Below are 26634 nucleotides of genomic sequence, written 5' to 3'. Positions count from 1 at the left end.
TCTGGAAAGATCAGCTGAGTAACTGACTACAAGAGTGTAAAATTTATACCTCATCTCACTAATGACTACTTTTATTCCTACTGCATGCAGTATGAAATTCTGTAGATCATATTACACATAAAATTGCACCTCCTTCTCTTTCTCACCCTCTTGCACAGCATCATTTTCAGTGCATTCCTTGACAGTATGGGAGCTGTGAAAGTTCAAATTAAGGAAGTGAAACACTGGACATAATACAGGAATCCAAAATGAAGCAATGCACTTATGCCTGTTAGTAAAGGAAAGGCCTTTGGAAATGAGAATACAAACAATATGACATTTCAGCAGGGCATAGAGAACATTTCTTCCATGTTGCCTTAGTCATTTTATGGTGTGGAAAAGGCACAGGGCCAACATATGAGGCTAGGTCTCTGTTTTCCCCTTGGCTCTACATACTGAGAGTGCAAGCTAATGCATTTTGCTTGGCTCCTGCAAAGAAGTTCAAGGATCCCCCTCTTTATCTGAGCAACTTTTGGCAAAATCTGCCTGCATTTTGCTTTTATAGTGGGAACTTTACACAGAATTCAGATTACTAATGGCTGGCAAACTAATATGCTGGAATGTCTCAGATATGACTAATCTATGTTTCACCTCTGATGTTTTATTAAGGGGGGAAGGGCAAAAAAACCCTCAGAAATACTAGCAAAGGAAAGAATAAACTTTAAATTAGGTAGTGGTTTACAATACACAACCCAAAACCTAACAAGGTGGGTATGAAACTGTCTCACTGCTACCAGTATTTTAATAGATCCTGGATGAGATTCTTTAAGCAAGGTCTCATTTAATTTGACTTGTATGAATTCTTGGTGGAAGAGCTATTGTCCATGTAAAAGTAGCTGGTTACTGTGAGACTTCTTGCAAATACTTCACAAAGTTTAATCTTAATTATAGAATAATGCAGGAAGGGCAGATTCCAGACTTATCTTTCAGATTATCTTCTTAGAGGTAATTTAAAAAATGAATGGGTGGGCATTGTCTAACATGAAAAAAAATTATATACCTTCATTATAAGTAACACCTTCTGTATATTTCTTAAATACTTGAAATGCTTTGTTCTCTTCTGGTAATGTAATGCACCAAGTTTTTTGTTTTGTGGTATTTTGTCTCTGCACTCATTTAGGCTCTTTGGTTTCTGTGAAATGATCGTCTGTTCTTGGTGTATAAACATTGCAAGGAGTGGTAACCAGGAAACACATTGGTATTAATGTAGCTGCAGAGTAAGCGACCAGGAATTCCTCTGGAAGTTGCACAGACTGCTCTGTTACTTCTTACTCTGTAAACAGCACTAGAGCATATGCCTTGTTCTATGCTCTATACATGGAGGAAGATAGAGAGAATTAGCAAACTCCCTGAAAGTTGCTTCAGAAAGATCTAGTGAATGGTGACAGTGCCCTGGAAACTGCACAAGAGCGGGATATAAGGAGATGTGGACTCTTCCCTACTCCTCCCATTTAGTCTTTACTGGTGGATCACTTACTTGTGCATTTCCTACATTTCTGTTTAGATTTCTGCCTTCTCCAGACAGGACCTGTGTTATGTCAAAGGTTCACACAGCAACTCTGCAATGCCAATCTTACCTTAACAGTAGTTTTGTAAGGGCTGGAGTTACTGTGGACAGCAAATTGAGGTGACACATTCTGGGGTAGCTGCTTCCAGCTTGGATCAGGATATCATACCTTGAGTCCCCAGTTAGAGTTGTGTAGCATCAGACATAGTAATAGCCAGAATGAGGCTCTTTTGCAAAGCTGTACGAGAAAGTGACCTAACAGCCAGATGTAGATGGAACTGACTGATGTAAACTTCCTTTAGCTGGGAATTTCCTTCCCCATGAGGAAAATTTACTCATTGAATGGGTTTGCAGAGATGTTTTCTATAAAGAGCTCAAAATGGCTAGGATGTCTCAACATAGTAGGGATTTGTTTACTATCCTCCATTGGTTCTTCCAAATGTGGGGTCATTCTCCAGGACTTTCAGAGTGCTGTAGAAAGAGCTTGTGATATGCTGTTACAGCTCAGTGTGGCTGTTAACGTCAACAAAATCTTACTTGTTCTCCTGCAATATGTAATAATTTCCTTGCTGTTCACTGTAATTTTTTAAGCTTTTGCATGGATAAAAGTGATGTTCACAAGGAGTTTATATCCTTTAAACTTGCTGATAAACTTGTTTGCCTCTTAAAACAGTACAGTCTGCTGTTGCTTTAATGTTTCCTTCTAGCAGTACAGTACTAGATAATATATGGTGAAATAACATAATTTATACAGAGATGTTAATAAAAAATCCTAGCTCTATAATATTACAAGCATAATTCCTGCAAATGATCGGAGGACTGTGCAGTTTATTCCTCTCCCATGCAGATGGTAATCACTACCACAAGACTGTGTAATCTCCTGTTTACTGACATACTTTTATATAAGTGTGCTAAAATGGACTGTCCCATGCTGTCTTCTGATTCCACTGAGCTTATAGCAAATCCACAGATTCCCAGTCTACCTCAGCTGCTCCACTCCTGTGGCATGGTGTAGAGTGGTGAGTAACCTGTGGTACGTGAAGATGTTGCCATTGCCTCCCAATACTCAATGTTTTGTGTGGAAAAAACGCCTGCCATGGCTAAGAGGGCAGCCCTCAAACCTGAAGGGCATCGATGAGTGTTAATAAATAACGCTGGATACTTTGTATTTCTTAAATGCAAGGGCTGTCTGTAAGTCAGAGAGGCAGCTATTCATAGACTGAGGAATTGCAGCCCAGGCTGGCAGAGGTTTGCACCCATGATACATCTGTCTCCAGGATTTGTGCTCTTTGTTGAACCTGTGGCAGTGGAAATATGAGATGCGTGTGCTATTGCTAAATCTCTGCGTTGTGCCAAGGAAGGACTGAGGCTGAAGAATGAGTTATAAACAAAGGAAAAAGCAGCAGTAAACTTACTCGAACCTGTTGCCTCGGTTGATGTGAGGGCTGTGTTTAGTGACAGGGTGCCAGACCACGTGTCTGAGGCCTACAGCTGTGGTAAACAGAAAATAGTGTTTGTTTTTGTGGTGACAACCCTTTAGGCTCACAGAGGGAGATTTGTGATTATGTTTGGAATTGGGCAATATGTAAAGTGAGGGGCAAACAGGTTGAATCCTATTGAGGACTGTCGCTCCCAATGCTCAGTCACACATTATTCTTAGTATCCATAGCTGCTCTATCCGTGCAGGTGCTGCGTAGCAGTGTGGCAACCTAGGCAGCAGCTGGTGTGAAACACCAGCAGGTATGTGTCAGTGGTGCTGGCTTTTCAGTTAGACAGCTGAAGAGATGATTCCTGTCTGTCCCATGATGGGGCATGGCTGGTTGTAGTTGAAATCTTGAAAGCAAAGAATCAAGTGTTGCCTGCACAGCTGAACATCCCCAGTCTCGCACAGAGCCGCTTTTCCCTCTTCTTCCTGGCTTCCTAAATATGGAAAGGGGTGTTGAAACTGCTGGGACGGCCTCTCCTAGTGCTGTTGAAGGTGTGGCTTGGTGCGCCAGGCAGCAACAGTGTTTAGTTTGGTATTTTTTTCCTCTGACCCAGCAGTCACCAGGCTTGTTGTGTTCAAAGCATGAGTGCTTGTAGCAGTGTGGAAGGAGGGTGGTCTACAAAGGGTGACTTCTCTGAAACCTGGATGGAGCTGTGTTACTGTCAGATGAGGATGAATGCTAATGTGCAGGTCAGAGGTGGTGAGATGGCAGTTTGGAGGGTGCTTCACTTCTGGTGCCAAAGGGTTCTGCTGTGGGTATAGTGCACACATTTTGGACACTTGATGTGTGTCCACATGTCTCCAGACAGCTGTTTAGTACAGTAGTGCTGATGGAGAGTCCTGGGCCAAGAGCTTCTTTCAATGTAGGTTTAACAACCTTTCATATATTTCTGCCCAAACAGATCATGTTGCAGCAATATCTAATTGTGTATGAGTAAGAGTTATTCTCTTCCAAGTTGTTAATGTATTAATTTCATGAGGTCAGTTTAGTCAAATGTGTTCTGAAGTTTTCCTGCTTGGCAAAGACTTGTCAAAGTGGCAGCTCCTGGGTTTGCTACTTCTCTGGAGAAAACAGCAAAGACTCAGAAAAACACAACTAAACTGTACCCAGTCTACAAAACTAATGAGAAGTTCAGATTTATTCAGGCAAATACTCTTTGAAATGGTGCTTACTACAAGCAGTGTAACTGTGTGAAGTCACTAATTCTAAAAATATAAAACGGGTGGTAAGGAAAATAGTTTTGAAGTTTTCATCTAGAAATGAGCAACTAGCTACAGGAATGTGTGTTTCATGGTATGTATTCTGTTTGCACAGAGATGTAGTGCTTTTAAAGTTAGTCTAATGGCAAATAAGGTCAAAATAAAATGATAATTGTGAAGAAAAATAGTTTCTTGCAACAGGAATTCCTTCATTTAAGGAACTTTTCCTGGAAATATTGTTGCAAACAAATACTATCTACCAACTTGTTCCCCATTTGTGTTGGTTAAGGATTCAGTCTGCATCTCACCTAGCTTTGTGTCTAGAAGTCTTTCCATTGTTTTCAGTGGATTTGAAATTGGGTTTCCAACTGGAAACTCCAAGATAAATCGTGTTTTGTACATCACCTTGGGCTGGTCTGTTCTTATGTCAGGCAAAATATACCTTCATTTCTTCTGCCAAGCTCACCTCAGTGTTACACTGGGGCATGTTTTTTTGGTTTTTGTTTTGTTTTGGCTTTTCCATTTCTTTTTGTTTTGTTGAGTTTTTGTTTGGTTTTGTGTTTGTTTGTTTTTTCTTAAATATAAATCTCTATTGCCCTGATGCTTTCCCTAAGGCAGGAGACCACTGACACATCTCCAAGTTGCTTTTTGACTGCTCTGTGAATGCATTTATCCTAACAACAAAGCAAATGATTTCTATTCTGCTCTATTTGCTGTTGTAAACAGTTTGTCAGAAATTAATACTGCAGAATGTCCCTGTGTGCTTTGCCATGTGGAAATGGACAGGGATAATTGTCTCCCATCACTTACAGCTCAGTGGGGCTCTCCCTTGAGGAAGAGCAAGGGCTCTTGTACAGCTTGAAAATTCCTCATGTGCTGGGGCTACACCCTACACAGGTGTAGATAATGACAGTCCCAGATAATAAACGCTGCTCAACAGGAGATCAGTTCCCACCAGGTCTTCATAAGACTGAAAATGTACCTACATGGTGCTTCTTGAAACAACATGTAAATGATAGTAATATAATATCCATAGTGATGTGATGCTGAATTCCAGACATGTAAGAACAACCTAAGGGCCTGTTACACTCAGCCTCTGGGGTATGCTCTGCTATTTGTTGTATGGTCTTCTGGTCCCCCTAGGAACATTTGCTATCGTGCTGCTGGATCAAGTAAGTCCATTTGTGCCCTGCCATGCCAGAATGGATAGCTGACATGGCCTGGTGCCTTATTGCCCATCTTGTAGAATGAATGGCCTTGTACCTGATTATCTCACACTTTTTCTGGAACATGAATTTTTTCCATGCATCAAGTTCAATTGCAGTGGGATTTTAATGCTATCTGCATCTTGTGAAAAAACAGGTATTTTAGTCTTGGGAGTTGTATGCACAAAATCATTCCCAGGACACTGAGAGCTCTTGGGGTTCCTAGTCAGATGCAGGGTTTCATCTTGCCTGTTTACAGCTCTCTAAATCCTCACCAACTCAAACATAAATTTGTAACAGTGCAGATACTCTTGCTTTCAGCCTTCTAGCAAACAGTTGCATCAGGCAACCATCCATCCTCCTCTGGTGTCTTTTAAGTTAAGACTGTTAAATATGGATCACAGTCTCATTCTATAGCTTTCACAGTAGGTGTTTTATTTTAACACTACTTTTGTCCAAGTCCTTAGTTGAGGCTAAGGGGAATTGTTTGTTACATATCTACATTTATTGCAAATGGTTTAGACCCACACGTGCTAAGCTGTAGCCTGCTGTTAGACATAGTTGTGACATTTCTAATGAAAATGATATTTAGGCTCACTGCTACAGTGTGGTCATTTTATTAATGTTTTGCCAAAAAGCACAAGACAAGTACATTTTTTTTTTCTCTCCTAGTACAAAAAAATCTTTGCTCACGTTGCCTTGGAATCAAAAATGAGCTTGCTCAACTGAACAGCTCTCTGTGTTTTTGGAAGAAGTCTTGCTAGATTGCCTCTGTGTCTCTTTAAGTCCAAAATTAGTCTGTTCTCATGGTCTGGGCTCTGGCTGACTAACTCTGTAATGAGAGAGTGGGTACAGTACACCAACTGGTTCTAACAGTACCATTTTTTACACTTATTTTGCTAGTCCCTCACCTAAGCTGAGGGACATCCATGCTATTTCTACTTTTTAGATGAAGCAATCTGCCTAATTTCCAACCTCATTTAAGAGATATGCTTGCTCTTTGGACATGGATTTCTTTGCCTTGCTTCAGGAGGGGAGCTGATAAAAATCAGATCTGTCTCCTCTGCACTCCTGCATGTCATGCTAGGGAGCTTTCTAGCTTAGTTTCAAGCCAGAGGGCCAGAAGATCCACTGCCAAGTATGTAATGACAGAGGATTATAAAGATGACTATAGTTCAGGTTAAAGTCTTTATGTTCTGTTCTCTGTATGTTCAAGACAAATATTCTGTACAAATGTATCATTTGAGCACCCATCATCTATCATCTCATGAGGCTGCAGGTCACAACCGTGGGGACCTCATTTGTTGTCTTTTGTTTTTCTGTGGAAGATGCCATCCTTGCAATCCACTCAAGGTGTCATCTCAGCAGCTGCAGTCTCTTCTCATATGGCTGTAGAGGGTGGCTTTCTCTAGAAAAAGGTGCTGTGCTTAAACAAACCATCATCTCTACCACTATTTATGAAAATCTTTCACTCACGAATCAAAGACCCAAATTTAGAAGCATAAATCTTGAGATGCAAGGTACATGTCAGTCCTTTTATGCAGGACTACCATTTAACAGGTTTTGTATATTGACATTTAGTCTTAGATGGGGTTTTTTGCTAGTTTTTAATCTTAGCAAAATCTTCCTTATGTTTTTCTGCCTTGGGGAATATGACAGCAATGCTTATTTTAGATGCACATCTTAACTGGATGGTTTTGACCTGTGGGAGGCAATCAGTGGAAATAACCCTGCAATGGATCTTTAGACTGTAGTAAAAATCATCATAGGAAAATGTTTCTCCCATCTGGAGGTTTCCCTATTATGTCATAGGGGTGACAGACTGTCTGGAAGAGGGAAGGCTGTTGAAAGGCTGGGATATAACCTGCTTGACTCTATTTATATAAGACATCACAGTTAGCTGCATCTAATCTTCGTTGCTTCCGTTCTAAATGGCACAGTGCTTTATCCCACTCTGAAAGTCTGCTTTTGCTCAAATGTAGTGTGCCAACATCTTATTTCAAGGGCAGTTTTGCAGAAGTTGGGACTGCTGTGTGTTAGCCTAATTGAATATATTTCTTGTTTCTTTTAATCATCCAAAAATTCAGAATGTCTCAATAACACTGAGATCATGGGATCTATTTCTATCCTTCTATATGCCTTTGCTGTAACAGAGGCAAGTTTTGGTTTCTCTTTCAAAACCAGTATGGCTTTAAATTATGACTTTTCTCCATTTTAATGTAGCCAGTATGCCATTTTTCAGATCTCGCTCCTCTGTGGATACAGCCATATCTGGTTTTCATACTTAATTTTACTAATAATTTCTTCCTAGATTAAGTGATGCTTGGAGGCATTCAAACTGTATATTGATCTTGTCTACTGAGCTGCATAAATTGCAGGTGTTAAAGTTGTGTAAACCCACTGAAGTTTGCACAGCTATTGGTAGGCACAATATGAGATGCCAGGGTCAGTACAGCTGCAGTATAACATTTGTGATACTTGAGCAGAACTACAAGCTATCATAAATAAGGTTTATTTTCAGATTTCAAAGTGTTTATAGACAATATAATCTAAAAAAGGAGAGGCTTAGAGTTAATGGTTGACATGGATATGACAAAAAGAAATAGAACTTTGCAGTGCTACATTAACAGAGTTAAAGTAGAGTTGGCAATCATATTTCATATGGAAAATTGTATTTCAGGATTTGATCTACCCTATAAAGCAAGAATAGGAAAATAAGACTTTCACATGATATTACAGGATCCTTAGCAGGAGAGGCAGCTGAGGCAGTGCAGTATGGCTTGCCTGCTGCTTTAGTCTTTGTTTAAATTGCCTGCCTGTGCTTGCTGTTAACATTCAGAATAGCTATACACTGAACTCTAAAGATACTTGCTGTCTCTGTATTTGACAGCTGAGAGATCCTTGGCATATCTGCTGATGCACTTTATCTGTGCTTTTATTAACATGTGTTTATCTCTTTTTTGTACCGTTTAAGACTGGATTACTTAATCCAGATCCATCATAACTAGACAGCATTATCGCAACCACAATCATCTAGGCATAAGAGGAAAAAGCTTTACCTCCTTGTATAAATTGAAACTTTCTTATACAATTGTTAAATGGCTTGATTTTTCTCCCATCAGATTTTTTGTTATTATGACAGCTGAAAGAGTTTGATATTGTATTTTTCTGAATAATGTATTCCTGATTATTTTAAGAGGGTGTTTTCTTGCACATAAATGAAATCCCATCACAGCAGCTGTAGTTCTTAAAATGCTAGCTACAGAGCAACATGCTCAATGTTTAATTAGCCCTGCCATGTTATTAACATCTCTTTAATATTCACTCAGAAGTACTTGGCTGTTAAAATGTAGAAAAGCTAATGGATACATATAGCTGATTTATATGCATAAATTAGTATAAACATGAAAAATACAAATGGAAAATGTAGGCTAAATGCCTAGACAATCATTTTGACAGCCAGCTTTGCCAGATTGTGGAATCAAGCCTCCTTGCAAGCAGCCTTGAACATCAGAAGATACCCTGTGGCATGCAAGGGACAAGAGATGTGGTTTTGCCGAATTCTGGGCTGAATGAGCTGACATTATTTGATTGCTGTTGTAGTGGCCTCTCAGCTGAAGGCACTGCTCGGGTGCTTGCCTTGTGAAAGGGTCGAGACTCGCAGCTTCAGGTGAGAGGGTGATTTATGCTTTGTCTGACAGCCTCTGTCTTCTGAGTTCAGAGTTGAGAAGGGGATCTGACAAGGGCCAAGCAGCAGATGCTGTGGGTAGAGTGGCAAACTGTCTGTGCAAGAGAACAGAAGTGGAAGCAGTGACCCTGGGAGGTCCTGCTGCTGTCCCAGGTATGCTACAGAACACGCCATCCTACTTGGTGTGGGGGTGGCAGAACTCCTGCCAGGTGCTTTGCTTTGGGTGTACTTGTGTCCTCTGGATATCTGGACAAAGCGCTGCTTGGAAATAAAACCTTACCCCAGAGTATTTTTCTGGAGCAGGAGGACTAATGGCTTCTTCTCATCATAGGACAGACTTTTTGCAAGATCTGAGCTCTAACTCATATCAGAAGTGATGATTTGTAATGAGAAGATTTACTGACTTACAGCTGTGACTTGTCCACTCAAGGTTTTTTCCCCAGAATATATGAACCACTTTGAAATGAACCATAGAAGGCAACTAAAAAAAAGAATATTTTTTTTCTTTTTGTAGGACTATGGAACAAAAAGGGATAAAAGCCCCCACCCTTCCCTACAACTACCTTTTCAACTACCAGCATTACCATGCCAAGAATGCCATGGAGCATATTTTTCCTGACTCCTTTGAGGATTTATTCTGCTGCATTACTCACTAATAGGAACAGTTCTCAGTTGTTGTTTATTTGGTGGTTACTTACTGTAAAATCTTTTACATGTTTTGAAATCCATTTTCATGTCTTCTTGTGATTGACCCAGCAGTGAATCTTCATATGAAATTTTGCACTGCCAGTCTCGTGTTCAACTTGAGTTTGCCAGTTCTTGCCATTCAGTGAATAACTGTTGTTTCCAATGTGCCTTTATCTCATTTGCTTTCCTTGGATCAGTTGGGGAACAAAAGAAGAGAGCAACTAATGCTAGAGGTGCATAAATTACATGAGTGGTACTTAAATATAGCTGTAAGTAGACATCTCTGGAGAATCAACAGAGAGAAACACTTCCCCCAAAGCTTGTTCTACAGTGCATTAGGAATAAATAACACTCTCTGTAAGCAGTGGAGTGGGAGAAGGAAATTGTTGGGCTTTACATCACAACTCCTAACTCACTGAGAAAGAAAAACCTGTCTGATGTTTCAGACATAGTCAATATTCCTGCTTCAGCTGTTCCTGATATACTTCTTAATGTCATCATCTCCTCTCCCATAGAGTGCTTGAAACTGGAGGAGGGGAGTGAAATGGAAATAGTGATCCTTCTTTCCTAGCATTTTAAAGACATGAGGACATGCTTGAGACATTCACATTTTTTTCCTCCTTCTGCTATTCTTCTCATATTCTTTCTCCCCTTCCTCTTCTTCCCTCTAAAAGAGACTTCAGAGGAAGAAGGATGAGAAAATTCACGAGCTTTCTTTCCAAAACTAAAATTAAAGGACATAGGAACCAAAAAAAGAGCTCCTTTTGTTTCTCACTGTATAAATAGCCAAAACATGTTGGCAGTCAGTCAGAATGGCGGGTAAGGTACTCGCAAGCAGATGACTGTAAAGCTATCAGATTTACAGGGCAGCTTGACGTAAATGTAAATTATGCACCATTCATATTGGGCGGGTGCTAATTGAATCCATACATCTATTTAAATTGTATTCCAAGAAGAAAGCTTCTTCCTGTTGGATGCCTGTTGGCAGGGTGACAAGTTCATTGCCTAATTTTGTAACTTTGCTTTGTCCATATTAACAACTGCCGAACTCTAAGAGAAGATAAGATGTCAGTGTTGGGTCCTTACCTCTTATTCAGCTGCTGTGATTCATGTGAGGCACATTACAATATGCTGAGGAGCTGTATTATTGAACAAAAGGTTCAAAGATCCCCTTTAGAGCAGAAGATGAAGGTTTGGTCAGCAAAGTGCAAGGCTACTTGGTGTCCATTTAGAGAAAAAAGAACAATAAATAATATAATTTTTTGGCTTTACTTGTGTAACCTTGGAATGTGTCTGACAATTGCATGCCATAATTTGTTTCCTTGATTCTGAAGGCAAAACCCTGCAAACATTCCCATACTACTGTCCGAGCAGGAATAACTGTGGCACCTGAAAGGCAGAGGTACAAATTGTTATCCTTGCAGGCTCAGGCTGTACTAAAGCCAAGGCTTGCTGCCATCTCATTGATATATTAAATGCCAAGCAGTTGAGACGAAGAAACTGTTACTTCATCCATCTTCCTTGACTGAATGCCCTTACTTCCCTTACATCTTGTTTATTCATGAGTATTTAGAGACATTCCTCACTGTGGGCTGTGTAGCTGCAAGTTTGTCTCCTTGGAGTTTGTCTCCTTGTTCACTTACTTCATTAAACACTGGTTTTGCATTTAAGGCAATAGTGTTTGTTACTTAGTTCATTGCAGCCTGTTTCAGGGAAAAGTATAGAAACCATAATTAGATGAACAAGTGTAAAATGGTAGGTGTGCAATAGGCAAGGGGGAGAAGCAGGGCAAGAAATTGAAATGTACTCAAGGAATTGATTGGGCAGGGAAAAAGAACAAATTTTGCTGGCAAGGAGGGCAGGGGAATAAAGCCAAACCAAACTTCCTAAAATAGGAGGATAGAGATGATGGAAAAAAATATAAATTCCTTTATTAGTGTGTAACATATTTGTAGGGCAGTTTCATTCTTGGGTGGCAAGACATGGCTGATTACCAGTTAGAGAGAATAAAAGGGGGGAATAGGTTGTAATTGCTTCAAGTTGAGGAATAAAGGAATTTGGTTCCCTTTCTGGTCAGCCCTATGATAATACTGAGATGTCTCTGGTTTTCCTTCCCTACTAGTTTCCCAACAGTAATCAAAGTGGCCCCAGCTGATGAAGCATGGAGAGGACAAATAAGCTTTGTTTTGCTTCAAAGTGCGGTGATTCCTTCTAGAATTGTTACCAAATTTTACAGTTCATGAGTCTGAACTCACTATCTTGCATCTAGGATTCATTTAATTCTTATTTTCAGCTATTTTGGAAAACCTACAAAGTAGTATAAGTAGTACATGTGATTTCCAGCTTAGTGGAGTCGTAAGGGCTCAGAACTGGAAAATTATAGAAGTAGTTCTAGAGTGTCAGGCAGTGGTATTTGGTCCCCATTTCTGATACAAGATGTGAGATGAGTTGGCCTTCTGGCTGAGGTAAAGGACAAGAATTTCAAAAGTGACCTCAAACTCGACGTGCACACCAGCAGCCTGTTTTCAATGCAGAGTGAGGAACAGATGATACCTGCAGGTTTAAGTGCTGGAAATGCAAGTGCTGGTGCATCACATAAAGCTAGGTTCCAGTAAAGACAGTAGAACAGAGCTCTTGGGTAATGTGGACCATCAAGGATGCAAAAATCAGTTGAAATGGCTCCAGTTCTCATTGCCCCATGGAAAATGACAGATCCTTCACAGTGTGGGTGTAGGCTGGGCTGTTTACCATGAGGACACCGTTCTTCATTATCTTTATTGCTGTCATTTTTCACACTTGACCACGGGATTTTTGAGTAGCAGTATTTGTAAAAGAGGTGTAAGAAATAGCCTGAAGCTTTTGTTGGCTGAACATCACCCTGGTCTGTGTGTTGACACTTGAGAAGTGTGAGTGGAGGGTTGGAACAGGTCAGGCTGTGGCCTTTGTCCCGCCTCAGCTGTGTGGGCTGCTGTGAGAATTGCTGCCTGCAATTGTGGAGGAGGTTTTTAGAACTGTGGTGCCAATCCCTGTGCCTGCATGTACATTCCAGGAGGGAATTTGGTCTTACTGAATGTACCCAGCCACATATGGGAGCTGACCTTCCAACCACCCACTTGGTGTGACAGATCTCTCTGCTTGTATATGTCAAGCCCCACTAAAGCAGCACAAGGTGGAAAGTCTTAACTTGCAGGTTCTTTCCCACAACATTTTAGCATGTAATGTGTTGTAACAATGCTGTCACCTTGAACAGTATTGTGGTATTTTTGTGTTCCTTTCCTGAATTGACTGGCTGTGCTGGATTCAGATTGTGGTTACAAGAAGCTGTTCTAGATTTAGGTGGTGTATATTGAAAGTGAAATCCAGCTGAGAGACAGGATGAATATTATGCTTAACTGAAAAGCATGTGCTTAACTGTACCCATAACAAAGCCACAACTTGTCAGCTCTGGAGTCAGGATAAATTGGGCTGATTAGTGCCAGGAAAACAGTATAGGGTTTTTTGTTGTTGTTATTACCAAAAATGTGAAAGCAAAACTTCCATGAAAACAGGAACCACTGTTGCTCTGGTGTAGATAAAAACAATGCCAAATCAACATCAGCAAGTGGGGAAAAAGAAAAAAGAAAGAAATTCATATTCAGAAAACAGTTTATTAGAAATAAAAGTTTATGTAACTGATAAAAAGCTGGACTTTTCCCACCACAACTGCGGATCAGTATTCCAAAAATCTTTCCCAGAATTAGTATGTAGAGAGTGTTTATAAGCTGAAGTCTGTTCATAAATTTGTAACTCAAGAGCAGGCAGTGAGTGCCCAGAGGGTTTTGTTCTTTCATCCTACTCATGTGTAGGCCATTGAAAGAATGGCCACTAAGATCAATCAGTCTATGAACGGTGCATGAAGATTTCTGGCCTGTAAACAGAATGAATCAATTCTCTCTTTCCAGTTGCATTAGGTTCACTGGTATGTATGGGGTTAATGGCTGTGCAGGGTATTTGAGGACTGATTGCACCATACAGCCTTGCCTGGCACCAGAATAAGCCACAGATCCTGCCAGGCTGGGGAGGATTGGGCATTGGTGGGCTACAATGTGCTCAGCAGCATTTCCATCTTCTTCCCACTGCTGGGAAGTTGCTGTATTTGTGGTTCTGTACAGCCATTGGTAGTGATGCATTGATTGTTCAAAGCTGTCTTTTGTTTTCCTTATCTTTCTGTCTCTAAGACAAAGAACTATTGTGAGTCTGCTCCCTCAGCTCCTCATAATTGCAGGTCACGCTATAACAACCTTTTCAGGGTTTATTTCAAAACCATTGGTAGAAGTCTTTATTTAGTATTATTTAGCATCATTATGAAATTCAGTTCATCAAAAAGTACTGCTTAAGCCCTTGGCTGGTGGACATTCTTCATTCTAATATGAAGTACACAAACCAAATGATTACTTTTTAAGAACAAAACTCTTTTCGATGGGTGAAGCTTCTAGTTTTTCCCCTTTCTAGAAGGAGCAAAAGCAATACATCAGCATAATGGAATGAAAACTGCACAATTGGTTCCCTTTGGGAGCAGTGATAGGCAGAGATGAAACTTGGGTCTGGCAAAACTCATTCATTTGTATCATCATCTCACGGTCTCCTATACATACATTACTTTGTTTATTCATTAAACACTGGCATTCCTACAAAGAGAAGCATTTGTTACATTAAATTATTTAATTTTGTGTGCATTTTAAGTGCTGGTTTGTTTCTTGTTTCAGTGCAAACAAGAAGAAAATTTGTCTTTTCTTCTTTGATGTGTGCTCTTTACTGTCTCAGTAATCCCCTCCAAAACCTTTAGTATAATGGATTAGGCATACTCTTGCCATCTGGTTCTGATCAGATCAGGATTTGTGATCTGTGAATATCTGGAGGGGTAAAATCAGTAAAAGCAAAAGCTTTGAACAGATTTCATTGACTTTAGTTTCTTAACTTCTTTGGTGAAGAAGTTATGTGGCTTGAAAGAGTGAAACATGAAAACAGCCAAAATAAATAAATCCAACTAACTGAGGTAAGACTTGGTAGGTAATGCAACCATGCTGCAGGTGTATTATTTCTGAATCTCATGAATATTTTATCTAATCCTTTGTAGAATAGCTGCATACTCTTAAAAAAGGCAAACCAACAAATCAACCCTCATGAATCATTTATATGAAATAGATAACACAGAATGGGGAAGGAACTGGCTTAGCAATTTCACATACAGAACACAGCAGGATAACTATAGATTTATTGAAAAGTGACTTTCTGTGCTGGGGTAGACTACTACTTCTACCATAAATAAGATTCAACCAGTGCTCAGCAAACACCAAAAGGGCAACAAAGCCAAAGGGGCTCCAATAAGTGTCACCTCTAAAGATCTTTTTGTCCAAAGTTCTCACTCTTCTCTCTGTCTGCAGTTAAAGGGCACGTTCCCCCTTCTTAAATCTGTAATCCCATAGGTACTACCATGATTGCTGATGGGCTTGGCCTTGACCAGTGGTGGGTCCACCTTGCGGTCAGCTGCCCTGGAATCCATCAGACACAGGGAAAGCTTCTGACAGCTTCTCACAGAAGCCACCTCTGTAGACCTTCCTGTTACCAAAACCTTTCTGCACACAAACTCAATGCAATAGGTAGCCAGAACCTTTCCTTTGAATGTCAGAGTTGCTCTGGGGAGCTCAAACCAAAGTAAACAAAGAAAACTGCTGTAATCCTGGTTTGTTTCCTTGGGAGCTGTCAAAGGCCAGGGTGCTTGTGCTGAAGGAAGAACAATAGGGCATCTGAGGTACGACTCACAGTTATGGAACAGAAACTCTCCCCTTCTCTCCTTAGGACAATTAGCAACAGGCCAATTTCAAAGGTTCCCAGCTTTTTGGCTCTGCATCCCACTTGTGCTCACTTTTTCTTCCTTTGGTAGGAACAGTTCAACTTCAGTTCAAATTCCTTATTCCAGGAGGTAAAATCTGATTTGCTGATCTTGCTGAGAAGTCCTGAGATTTTCCTGTTTAGAGCCATGATTCTATGAGGATAGAGAGAGTAATTTCTGGACATTGCTGGTTTTCTCTGTGGGTTCTCTGTGTTTCTGATTCTAATTTGACAATAAAAGCTCAATGTTTCCTTGCAACTAATGTTAAACCTGGATCTTTCCCCTGAATATCTTTATGGGCTTTGCTAATCATCCCTAAACACTTTTTCTCATAGGGGTTCCTTTGAAGCTGTTTCTTGGATATAAATGACCAAGTTTGCAGAAGATCTTGTAATTGGAAAGGAAGTGAACAGAATCAAACTTAATGGAGTCTTTCTATAAAAGAAAAGAACAGAGTTTTGAGACTGCAAGTTAAGAGTAATTATTTGAAATCTTACTCCTGGGGAGACAAAGTAGTAAACACTGTTACATAAATGAGGGTAGGAATATAAGCAGCAAGTGCACTGTTACAGTCTGGAGTTGTTTTTAACTTCTTGCATTTTTATTAAGGCAATACTGTTCAAACTTTCAGTGCTGCCTGTCCAGGGAAGTGTAACCTAATAGCATCTGGTCCTTTGCTGCATTCAGTCAGCAATCACTTTGCATGCATTACTTCTTAACTAAATTTTCAACTGCGCAGCACTGGTTGTATAAAAACATACCAAAATTATGGAGGCCTTTCCCATAATCACACATGTGTCACAACTGACTTTATCTATCTAGCCTGTCATAACAAAGCATCTATTACATTTGAATTGCAATCTCATTTCATGTTGCTGATAAGTTTTTTTCTAGATTGCAGGGGGGAAAAATAATTTTCTGGGGAAAGTGAGATGCTCTCAAAGGAAACCAGGTAGGAACCCTGAAACTATGGCATGAGCAGGGACGTGTAACCAAGACATTTGCTGTGGCTTTTTCTTCCTCTAGCTTGCTGCTCTGGAGCAGTGCTCAGTGACAGCACTGTCACTGCTTTGCTTTAACTTTCTTAGTCCTGTTTTTCTTTCTTCCTTTTCTCTCTCATTTACCTGGAATGGAGCTCCTTTGACCCAAGGACAGTGTTGATGCAAAATCTAGCCCACAGGTCTCAGAATTTACAGGGGTCTCTAAAGCCTGACTGTAATGATAATTTTCATTATCTAAATAATTGCATTTCCTTAAAATTTTTCTCACTGTCATTTGAAAAGACCTAAAATAACCTTGTTCAGATCAGCATGCCCATAAGTTTAACTCAGAAAGTTTTTTAAAGTGTAGAAGCATTAATGTGTTCAGTGATGCTGCAAAGCCTATGCAAAGCATAGTATATTCTACTTCTGTCACTTCTCAACCTTATCAGACCTGTATTGACCTTAAAATGTATAGTTTGTGGCATGAGGGCTTATTTTCTACCAAACGAAGCACATTTCAAAAAATATTTAAAAGATCCTCAGTCTCTTTGGAACTGAGTTGTTTGGAACTCTGAAAATAGAAGTTCACTATTGGAATCCAACTGGAACATTCAGTGATGCTCCACATTGGCTTCCCATCCAGAAAAATTTTAGTGAAAGCTCCAATGAACATAAATTTAAATGAAAGTTCTATTTCCCTGGATTGGAAGCAAATAATATTGTTTTGGTTCATATTAAAAGAATTCTTTTGTTGATGTTCATGCAACATATTTTGTGGTAAGCTGGAAATACAATCACCAAAGGCTGCAGATAAAAAGATAGAAACAGCTAAATAGAAAAAGGTTGTGCCACTGAAAACCAGTAAGTTTGGTATGTTTGTTAACATCTGGATGCTGTTTGTGAGGAGATGGAAAGATGGCTGACGGGAGCTTGGAAGGAAAAAACCCTAGAAGGGTATTGAATTTCCTATGCCTGTTTTCATGCAGGCTGAAGCAGCACTTGACTGAACTGGTGCATTTTACAACATCTGAAGCAGCAACAGAACAACTGTAAAAACATGTAGTGATAAAACAAGGTGAGGTGGTTTTACACAACTTCTCTCTTAAAGAGTTACGGAGCACGTTACTTGGCTAAAGAATTTGCTCCAGGTTATGTAGTCTGCCTTATGGGAGGAAAACACCCATCCCTTTCAGTGATTTCTTTAGACTCCAGGCATTTCTTGAAGCCTGTGCATTGATATTTTGTCCTGCTTCATAATTGCTGGGAAAAAAGCAGTTTAAAAAAAAAGAAAAGAAGTGTGGTCTCTACAAGCACAACTATTGCTGATATTCCTTCTAGCCAAAGCTCAGGGGCAAGGTGGGATACCAGCAGAGATGCATGAACACCACTACTTTAGCACAAAATATGGAGGAGGAGAAAGCTTGGGCAGATAAAATCCTTAGGGAGCATCTCATGTCTGTTACTGTCTGCTTCTCTACAAAATTGAAAAATGTTTGACAACTCTAGGGTTGCTGGACACTTTGCAAATCAGGGACATGTTCTAGACATTACAGGAGAAGAAAAGATCACAAAAGTCCAGCTCTAATAGCATCTAATTCTGCATATCTACACAGTTACAGAAGCAGAGCTCATAAAGCTTGACTTTGGAAATGCGTTTAATGTGCCTTCACTGCAAGCCCTTCCAACAGCAAAACTATATGAATATGAAAATTCTTTTGTCTAAGCACTGTTTGATGTTAGCTAATAAGATTTTGTGCTGGCTGCCTCATCTTATTTGAGTTTAGAAACACTTTCAGTTGATGGCTGAAACCCTGTCTCTATTGAACTCCATGATAGACTTTCAGAAGGAATAGGATTTCACTCTATATACTTTTGCAATGGAGATTAAGCTGTGATGCTGTCCATATAATAGCTTTTTTGTTCCTTGAATCAGCCAGAACTTTTTTTTTGTCTATGAATTACCACCAGATTGATTTTAAAATGGTGTATGCATAAAGCAAATAGTGAAGAAAACCATGAACTTTAAAAACAAAATCCAGATGTTTTCTATATGTTAATTGTCCACAAGTGTCGTCATTTCTTTATTTATGGCTGTAATTTAGCTAAGTGTTCTTTAACTGTTTCATTTCTTTCACTACGACTACTATCTGTATTGATGGAGCAGGTCTCTTACCATACCTAGCACAGTGAACAGGATATGATAGCAGTCACCTTTACCTCAGTGTACAATGCCAAGGTTGCAAAGCTCTGTTGCCCTATTTTGACAGATAAAACCTGGAGGAAAGGGAGATTGTTTTTTCCAGCTTGAACCATAATGTCTTTTTTCTATGCCCTGCTTCTGATTTTCAAAGATGCAGGTTTCTGCCAAAAATGACAATTTAAAGGGCAGCACTGAAAGGATTTATTACTTTCTAGATTTGTAAGTGCCTACTAGCAATGGCTTTGTTTACAAAAAATATTGGCAGGCTTTGCTTTCTATTATGAGCAGCTCAAGATATCACTGGCATATTGCTGAGAAGAAGCATTTCATTCAGCAGACTTTTAACTCAATAACCTGCATGGCATTGTATGGGTGAAGGAGGAAAGAGTTGTTCTTTCTGAAAGGGAGGTGCTTTGAAGGCTTGTTTTCCTTTAAGAGAAGCCATCCTTTCCCCTTTTCTGTATTTCCACTTTCCTGATTTAAGAAGACAACACTGATCTCTTCTAAATAGTCTCTGCTCTAATTGTTTATAGTTTTCCTTCAATTCCTAGTCAACAGTCCTTACAGGATAGAAATAAAATGTGAAACAGGCAGAAGGGAGTTACCAGGGGTTGAAAATAACAATCACATTGCCCAAGATGTGATACCAAATCATTAGGCTATTGCCTGCCCTCTACCATTTCTCTCTCCTTTAGGGTTTCAGGTGTGTAGCTGTTTTATAAGAGCTTGTATTGAACATTTCACTGTGCAGTGTGTGCAGCTCGTTTATTTTGATTCAGAGCATAATCCATTTGCTGCTTTATGAGGTTTTGGTGCATGTCTTGTGCATGCAGCTCTGGGAATTATGTTCCTATAGGAATGTTGTCTATTAATAGCTCTGCAAAGTAGAGACTAACTCTCTGGGAGGCTGCTGTGATAAAAAGCCTTATCACAGAAAGGTCACGTGCTATTTCTATTAACTCTTTTGATGTGATTGAGAAAAGGCTGTAGCCTAATAAACTGAAGATGAGACTGAAGCTGGGGCTTCTTAGTCCTGTAACCATGAGAGTAATGCCTCTAATAGCCTTGCAAAGACACAAAGGGCCAGATCCTGTACCTAAATCCCACCAATCACACCAAACTCAGACTAAATGAAATCAGGAAGTATTTAGGTACCTAAAAACTTTTGTGTATCTGGCCTTCTGATCTTTTATCTGCTTTTTGAATAGGACATATAATACTCATAGTAGCACTGTTGGAATCAATCTATGAATAGGGTGTGGTTGTTATTTATGCAAATATCTTAAAGAGAAAGCTACTTTCAATGCCAGACTTTGTTGTTAAAATATAATTTCCCTGTCATATTTACTAAATATCTCTGCAAAACCTTCCTTAAAAAATATTTATTTAATGTGTTAGGAGGTAATGAAGTGCAAGCATAAATAATTCAGAAATACACAGAAAATGGTGGGCCTCTGGACTCCAGTGTTGATTTCTCTGACTCAGACTGATAAATGCCAAGTTTACTTTAGATCTTTTATTTATGTATGTGTCTGTGTCTACAGTTATATGGAACTCTGCTCAACAATTTAGAAACTCTGCAATTGAATGTTACAGAACACACATCGCTTTCACAGCAGTTTGTGGCAAGAATCCCATGAGAAATGGTTGAGACAGCATAACTTTGTTGCCAAATAATAATGTTTAGTGACTCAGAAACTGCCATCTGTTATATAGACTCATAGCTTGAGCTCTGCATATTGAAATAGACCTTGAAACATCTGCAGGTTTCCTTGTAATGTTTAGGCTTAGGCATCCACCTATCTGGAATCTCCTACCTCATCCTCAACCCCTCCCACAGAGATATTCACATATCATGGCTGTTTGGGGTTTTTAACCTCCCATAGCATACTGTCAACCATATTCTCTTTCAAAAATATCTCTGAGTTCATGCTCTTGAACTAATGCTTCATTTCAGCCACTAAAGCCCGATATTTCTATGGTGTTCCCAAGGTGAAAATTATCTTACAGACTTTTGAAACTCTGAGGGGGAAATGAGAGTTGTACCACCTGAAGCACCAAATGCTCCTGTTCAGATTACAGTGTTTGTCAAGTGGGCTGGCTTGCTGTTGGACACCTGGATTCAGCGCAGCAGCCCCAAGCACATCTCACACTGGGGAAGCAGCTGTGCAGCCTTCTCTGGAGCTGCTGTCCACTCAACTTGGCATTGCTCTCTGGGTGCACCTTGGAAGATTGTATGTGTGCCTGAAAATGTGCTGCAGGAGCAGAGGAAGACACAAATGCTCTCTGGTAAACTTGCAGATCTTCATCAATCTGACTCTGAAGTCTTTTGTATGTTGTAGTCTTAAAAAATTGAGTCTGGTCTCTTCCCACCCTCCCTGCTGCTTGCCGCTTCTCATAGCACAGAAGTAACCCCAGTCCCAGTGAGAAATGTTGAAGGAGGAAAGTAGGTCATGGCATTAAATGACGGGGTGTTTTGGTGCCACTGTCTCTCACAGTTCTGCCATCTGCTGTGCAGAATCCAAACCAATCCCTGTGCACAGGGATCTTCCAGGCAGAGGTGAGCCACAGAAACCTATTGAACAGTCAGCATGGCTTGTCTTTCATCTTAGATTTTGCTTCTGTCAGAGAAGGTGAAGAAGAAGGCAAGGAACAAAGGCTGGAAGCTGAAAAAAGCATTAGACCTGATGGAGATCTGTGCAACACAGCTATGAAACACAGATGTGAATGCATTGATGCAGGGGCACTTGTGAAGGCACATTACATGCTCTGTTCCATTCCTATTATGTTAGAGGTAGAATGTTAGAGGAAGTGACAGCCGTATGGTTTTGATGCTTGGGTTTGTTTTTATACACTGAAAATGAAGGTCAAAGAACTGAGAGAGAGCTCCAAATCACAGGTCAGCCACAGGCAATGCCTTTCTATTTGTTTATTTTGTAGTTGTTCCAGTATTTATAAAGATGTTGTAGTCCAGGAAAATGTCCTAATACATTTATATGATATGATATTGGCTAAGAACAGGAATAATCTACAGCAACACATTAGGTTTAGCCAGAAACTAACCTTGTCTAAATATTACCACAAGATTGAAGTATCTTACCAGCAGAATGGCCATGAAGAAATCTTTTCAGAAGTACAGAAGAAAGACATTTTGCTTCTGATGTTAAAGAGAAATAAGATCTTTATAAAGGAGTAAAATATATCTGGAAATAGATTCCCTCATGGACAAAAGCAATGATTCCTCTGAAACAGCTTTACACAATAGTAAAATTTCATTTCTTGCATAGGTTTTTTTTTTTTTTTTACTGCTCATTACACAAAAGGAGACGTTGTTTAATTAATTCCAACAGTTATTCACATTTTGAATTTACAGGAAGGTTTGAATTCTTAATGATGGTGATGACTCATGAATTAAACATCCCTGAGAAGCTTTCACCTCTGTCTCACCCGTGAAAATCCAGGTATATGATCCCTACCACACTGCCTTTCCCCTGTTTACAGGTGGTATGTATCCGGCATGGGCACAGTGGCAGATATTTGAGCAGCTGGGGCTGGTTTCCTTTGAAAGAACAGGTAAAGGGAAAGATTCTTCAAAGGGAAGAGGACTGAAACTGGGGGCAGGGCCACAGAGCTGCAGAGAGCTGAGATGTTGCTGTGGCCCTTGGGACAGCCATGGCAAAGTATTAAAACATAGGTCCAGCCTATACTGCTATAGAAGTTTTGCTGTCAGAAATGTCAGTGAGGAGTGAGAGCCTTTTCCTTATGTGGCAATAGCAGTATAGCCCCAATGCAAAGGTCATCCCAAAAAAATCCCTTTGCTGCCACAGCATGTTCTGCTTAAGGACTAGATACAAGCCATGGGAGCAAAAGAACTTTATTTTTGGCCAGCTCCTGATTGTGCTTACCTTAGGAGGAATAGCTGGTATAGCTGTGGCTTTTAAATGCAAAAGGGCCATAGAGCAACAATTAGAAGCATGTCTTCTCTCATTTTTGTCCAGGTCTGATCATGGCATGTGGGTGGGTGACAGATTAATTCATTATTTATTTTTTGTTAAGATAGATTAGTTCAGCATTTTTGCACTAACATTACTGGAGAAGTAGAATTACTTCAGTTTATATACAGCACATAAAACTACCTTGGTACCACATGATTAAAAAGGGGCAAGTGTGCCTTCAATATATTGAAATTATATATTCAATGTGAATTGACATATTGATATTGAAATTCAATATATTGAATTGATATATAACATTTTCAGGAGGATTTGGAACTTAGCAACCAATAAACCTGTATCAGAAAAACTAAGAAATTTGGTTAAAAGTAGACACACAAGGAGGCACATGCACAAATAAGGTATGATACAGAATTATCATTGCTTTTCCAGAGGGATCTCATCCTGTTGATATTTATTAGAGACCTATTATTATTATTATTAGATTTATTAGGGTAGTTACTTGCATGTGTGAAAAGCTGAATAGTAGGTCTGAATGTCCAAAACAGCTTTTGCCAAACACCTGAAAAGGAGCAAAACTACTGAGCAATGTGGTTGTTCTTATGAGTCTGCAATTCATTAAGAAACAGGAAACAAAGAGCTGGATGCTGTGGTCTAAAAATAAGCATTTTGTGTCACCTGGGATGCTCCATGATATCGAAGACACCTGCATGAAGCTCTCAGACAAGACCTGGGATTTAAGGGAAATGTGCTGGTTGGTATTGTACAAACTATGCAATACACAAAATTACATACAATGTTTTTCTTTATACAGTGGATCTCACTTGAGCTGTAGGTACAGACAATGGGTTTTTGCAGGGAAGTAGAGAATTGCAGTCTCCTGGACATCAGTGTTAGAGCCAGCGCTGCCTGGGTTGTCCATGAGTGACCTGATAAAGGGGGATAGACAATGATGAAAGGAAGTTTCAGGGAGAGAGATTGCCACAAAATGGTGTAACAAGATCACATTTCATAACTAGGTGATAAAGTGCCATCTGACACTCACTGTTGATAAAAGCAAAGTAGTGCACTTTGGAGAACAGCCCCAATTTCACATATACAGTTATAGGCTGTGAAGTAGATATTGGCAATCACAGAAGACCTTGGAGTAATTTTGGACATTCTGTCAAAATGTCTGTTGAGTGCTCACTGAGGATCAAAGAGGAAAAAAAAGTGTATTAGGTAGTGTTAAGGATGGAATAGAGCAGAAAAATGGGAGGAATAGTGGTGCTGCTGTAAGAGTCAATAGTGTGCCCACTTCATGAATCCTCCATTCCTAAAAGGGATGAGTAAAGAGAAAGGATACAAAAAAGGAAGGCAACAGTGATCAGAGGTACAGAGCGGCTTCTTTCCAAAACATGACTTAATAAGTTACAGGTCTTCATCATGAAAAAGAAATTACTAGAAGGAAAGAATATGACACAGAGCTATCAAATAAAGAGTAGCAGAGAAGGTAGACAGGGAAAAGTAATTCACCTTTTTCTCCACTGTTGTTACGTGCTGCCAAGTGAAGAAACAGGTTGAAAAGTTCAGAATAGGCAGGGGAATTTTCTTCCATGATCCCTAGCTAAACTCTGGCAGCCTTTGCCAGAGGGCATTGTGGGGACCGAAACTTGACCCAGGGTCAAAAGCAACCAGAGGATCTCATAGAATCAAAGTCCATTAGCACTTAGGGGCACATGAGCATATGCTTCTCCTTTGGGAAGTCCTGAAGCTTTTGATTGCTGGGAGTGTGTTCTGGCAAAGCACCACTGTGTGCTTAGCCTGTTTTGATAGTCTGACTTCAGCATCCCTTACTGGTCTCTGGGCAAGAAAGGATAATGAGCTAGAGGATGCAGTAGTCTGGCCCAGTATAGCTGTTCTTACTTCTCTAGCATGTCTCTTTTTCCCTGTGAGAGAAGTGCCTATTTGATTCAACAGCTCCCCTGAGATACAGGTGATAAAAACAATAACTTACATCTGGAAGTGAGTTAAGCTTCAATCAGCAGTGTCCCAGTTTTCCATTCTGCAAACCTGTGAGACTGCAAGCAATACCAGCAGTACAAGATATTAATGCTATTTCTTATCTACTAATACCTTTCACCTTTTTTGAATGCTGCATTTCTCAAAAAAGCTTTGGTGCTGTAGTGATCTCTTGAGCTACTTGTGTTTTATCTTGGTGTGAAAGTGAGCTCTTCATCCAGAAGTGAAGGAAATTTAACAATATATTTTAGATCTTATTTGGAGCTCTGTTAACCCAGTTGAGAGAAATACTCCCTGATTATATAGATTTTACAAAAGTTGGGGGAGGGGGGGGGTGGATGGAAACACCACCCCTTTTTTTTGCATTTCTGCAGTGTGAGCTTCATAATCCTCACAGTGTTAATCTTGCTATCAGCTCTTACCTTCAGACAGTATGTTTTGAAACAAATTTTTCTCAGTTTCTGATTCCTGATGCTCCAATTCTTCAGTTTATGATGCCTTTGTGGGTTGGCACAAAACTCTCCAATTTCTGACTTGCTACAAAACAAAGATGGAAATTATTGATCCACTTCCTATTAAAAGTCCATCTTGCATGGGTTTGTATAGTTACCATCATTTCTTTCAAGCAGCAAGTGTATCATAGAGTCCAAATGCCAAAGGAAGATACAACTGCTAAGTTGTCAGTAAGATACTATCAAGAAACTCATGTTGGTTTTTTTTTCATATAGGTGTTGCTTGGACTAGCCAGCAGGAGAAGTTATTGGGAAAAATTGTTAACCAAATGCTCTCTGGTGCTCTCTGATTCCCTTTCTCTGCTGTAAGCAGACAATGTGTAATGCAATCAGTTAGCAAGTGGCCCTATGTCCACCAAATATTTATAGGCATGAATGATAGCAAGCCCACCTTGTCCTCCTTGGTTTGTTTTTCTGTTTTGGGGTTGGAATCTTTGGATAGTTTTTTGGGTCTGGGTTGTTTTGGGGTTTTTTGAGTGTGGGAATTTTAATGAGTTAGAAATGTTTTCTCAAAGGAAGTTAAAATCCATATTAAAGTAGATTGTCACATTGGCCACAAATAAGTGCAAAACCAAGTTAAAATACTTATTTTTTTATCACAATTCTTCAATATTTTTGTTGGACAGTGCTGGAGGAAACATGGTAGGGCAGAGATTTAATGGCAGAGTGAAGTTAGTGATCCTCACTTACCTGAGATCAGAGCTCTGCAGAAGTGAACAGATACATTCAGTCCCTGGGACCACGAGGGCCAGCACCTGCTGCTGTGGGTTTGTATTATCCATATATTTTGGGGGAACCTTCTGTCTTTCTTCCATTTCTATTAATGCACTTAAAGAAGTAGAGAGGTGAACTCTTACTGGATTGCCTTCTTTGAAAAACAGCAATTTTGTGTCTAGTCACTGCTTAAGGATATTGAGATCTTGGAGAAAGACAAACATCCCTAAAAGCTATGAATTTATTTGGAAGAAAAGAAACCATTGAGTAGGAGTATTTGCTCTCAAGTCAGTCATCTCAGGAAGAACAACGAATGATTTGGGGACAGAATTGCATTATTGTTATCACAAATTCATAGATGGTGCAATATGGTGAATTTTTCATTTGATACTTTTCTCCCTTACTTTTCAGAGTAACAGAGAAAGTTTCTTTAGAATCTAGATAATGAGCTTTGCAATTAAATGGCCTCAGGAAATGTATGAGTTAACTGTCCTCTTTTACGTCTGTCATGGATGAACTAAGAGTCGTTGGAAAATTTAATGGAAATAAAGTATCTGCTCTGCTGAATATGGAAAATATAAGCATGG

The sequence above is a fragment of the Molothrus ater genome, chromosome 1 (genome assembly GCF_012460135.2).
Source record: "Molothrus ater isolate BHLD 08-10-18 breed brown headed cowbird chromosome 1, BPBGC_Mater_1.1, whole genome shotgun sequence".
Classification (NCBI taxonomy): Eukaryota; Metazoa; Chordata; class Aves; order Passeriformes; family Icteridae; genus Molothrus; species Molothrus ater.
Note: the sequence above shows the minus strand (reverse complement) of the source record.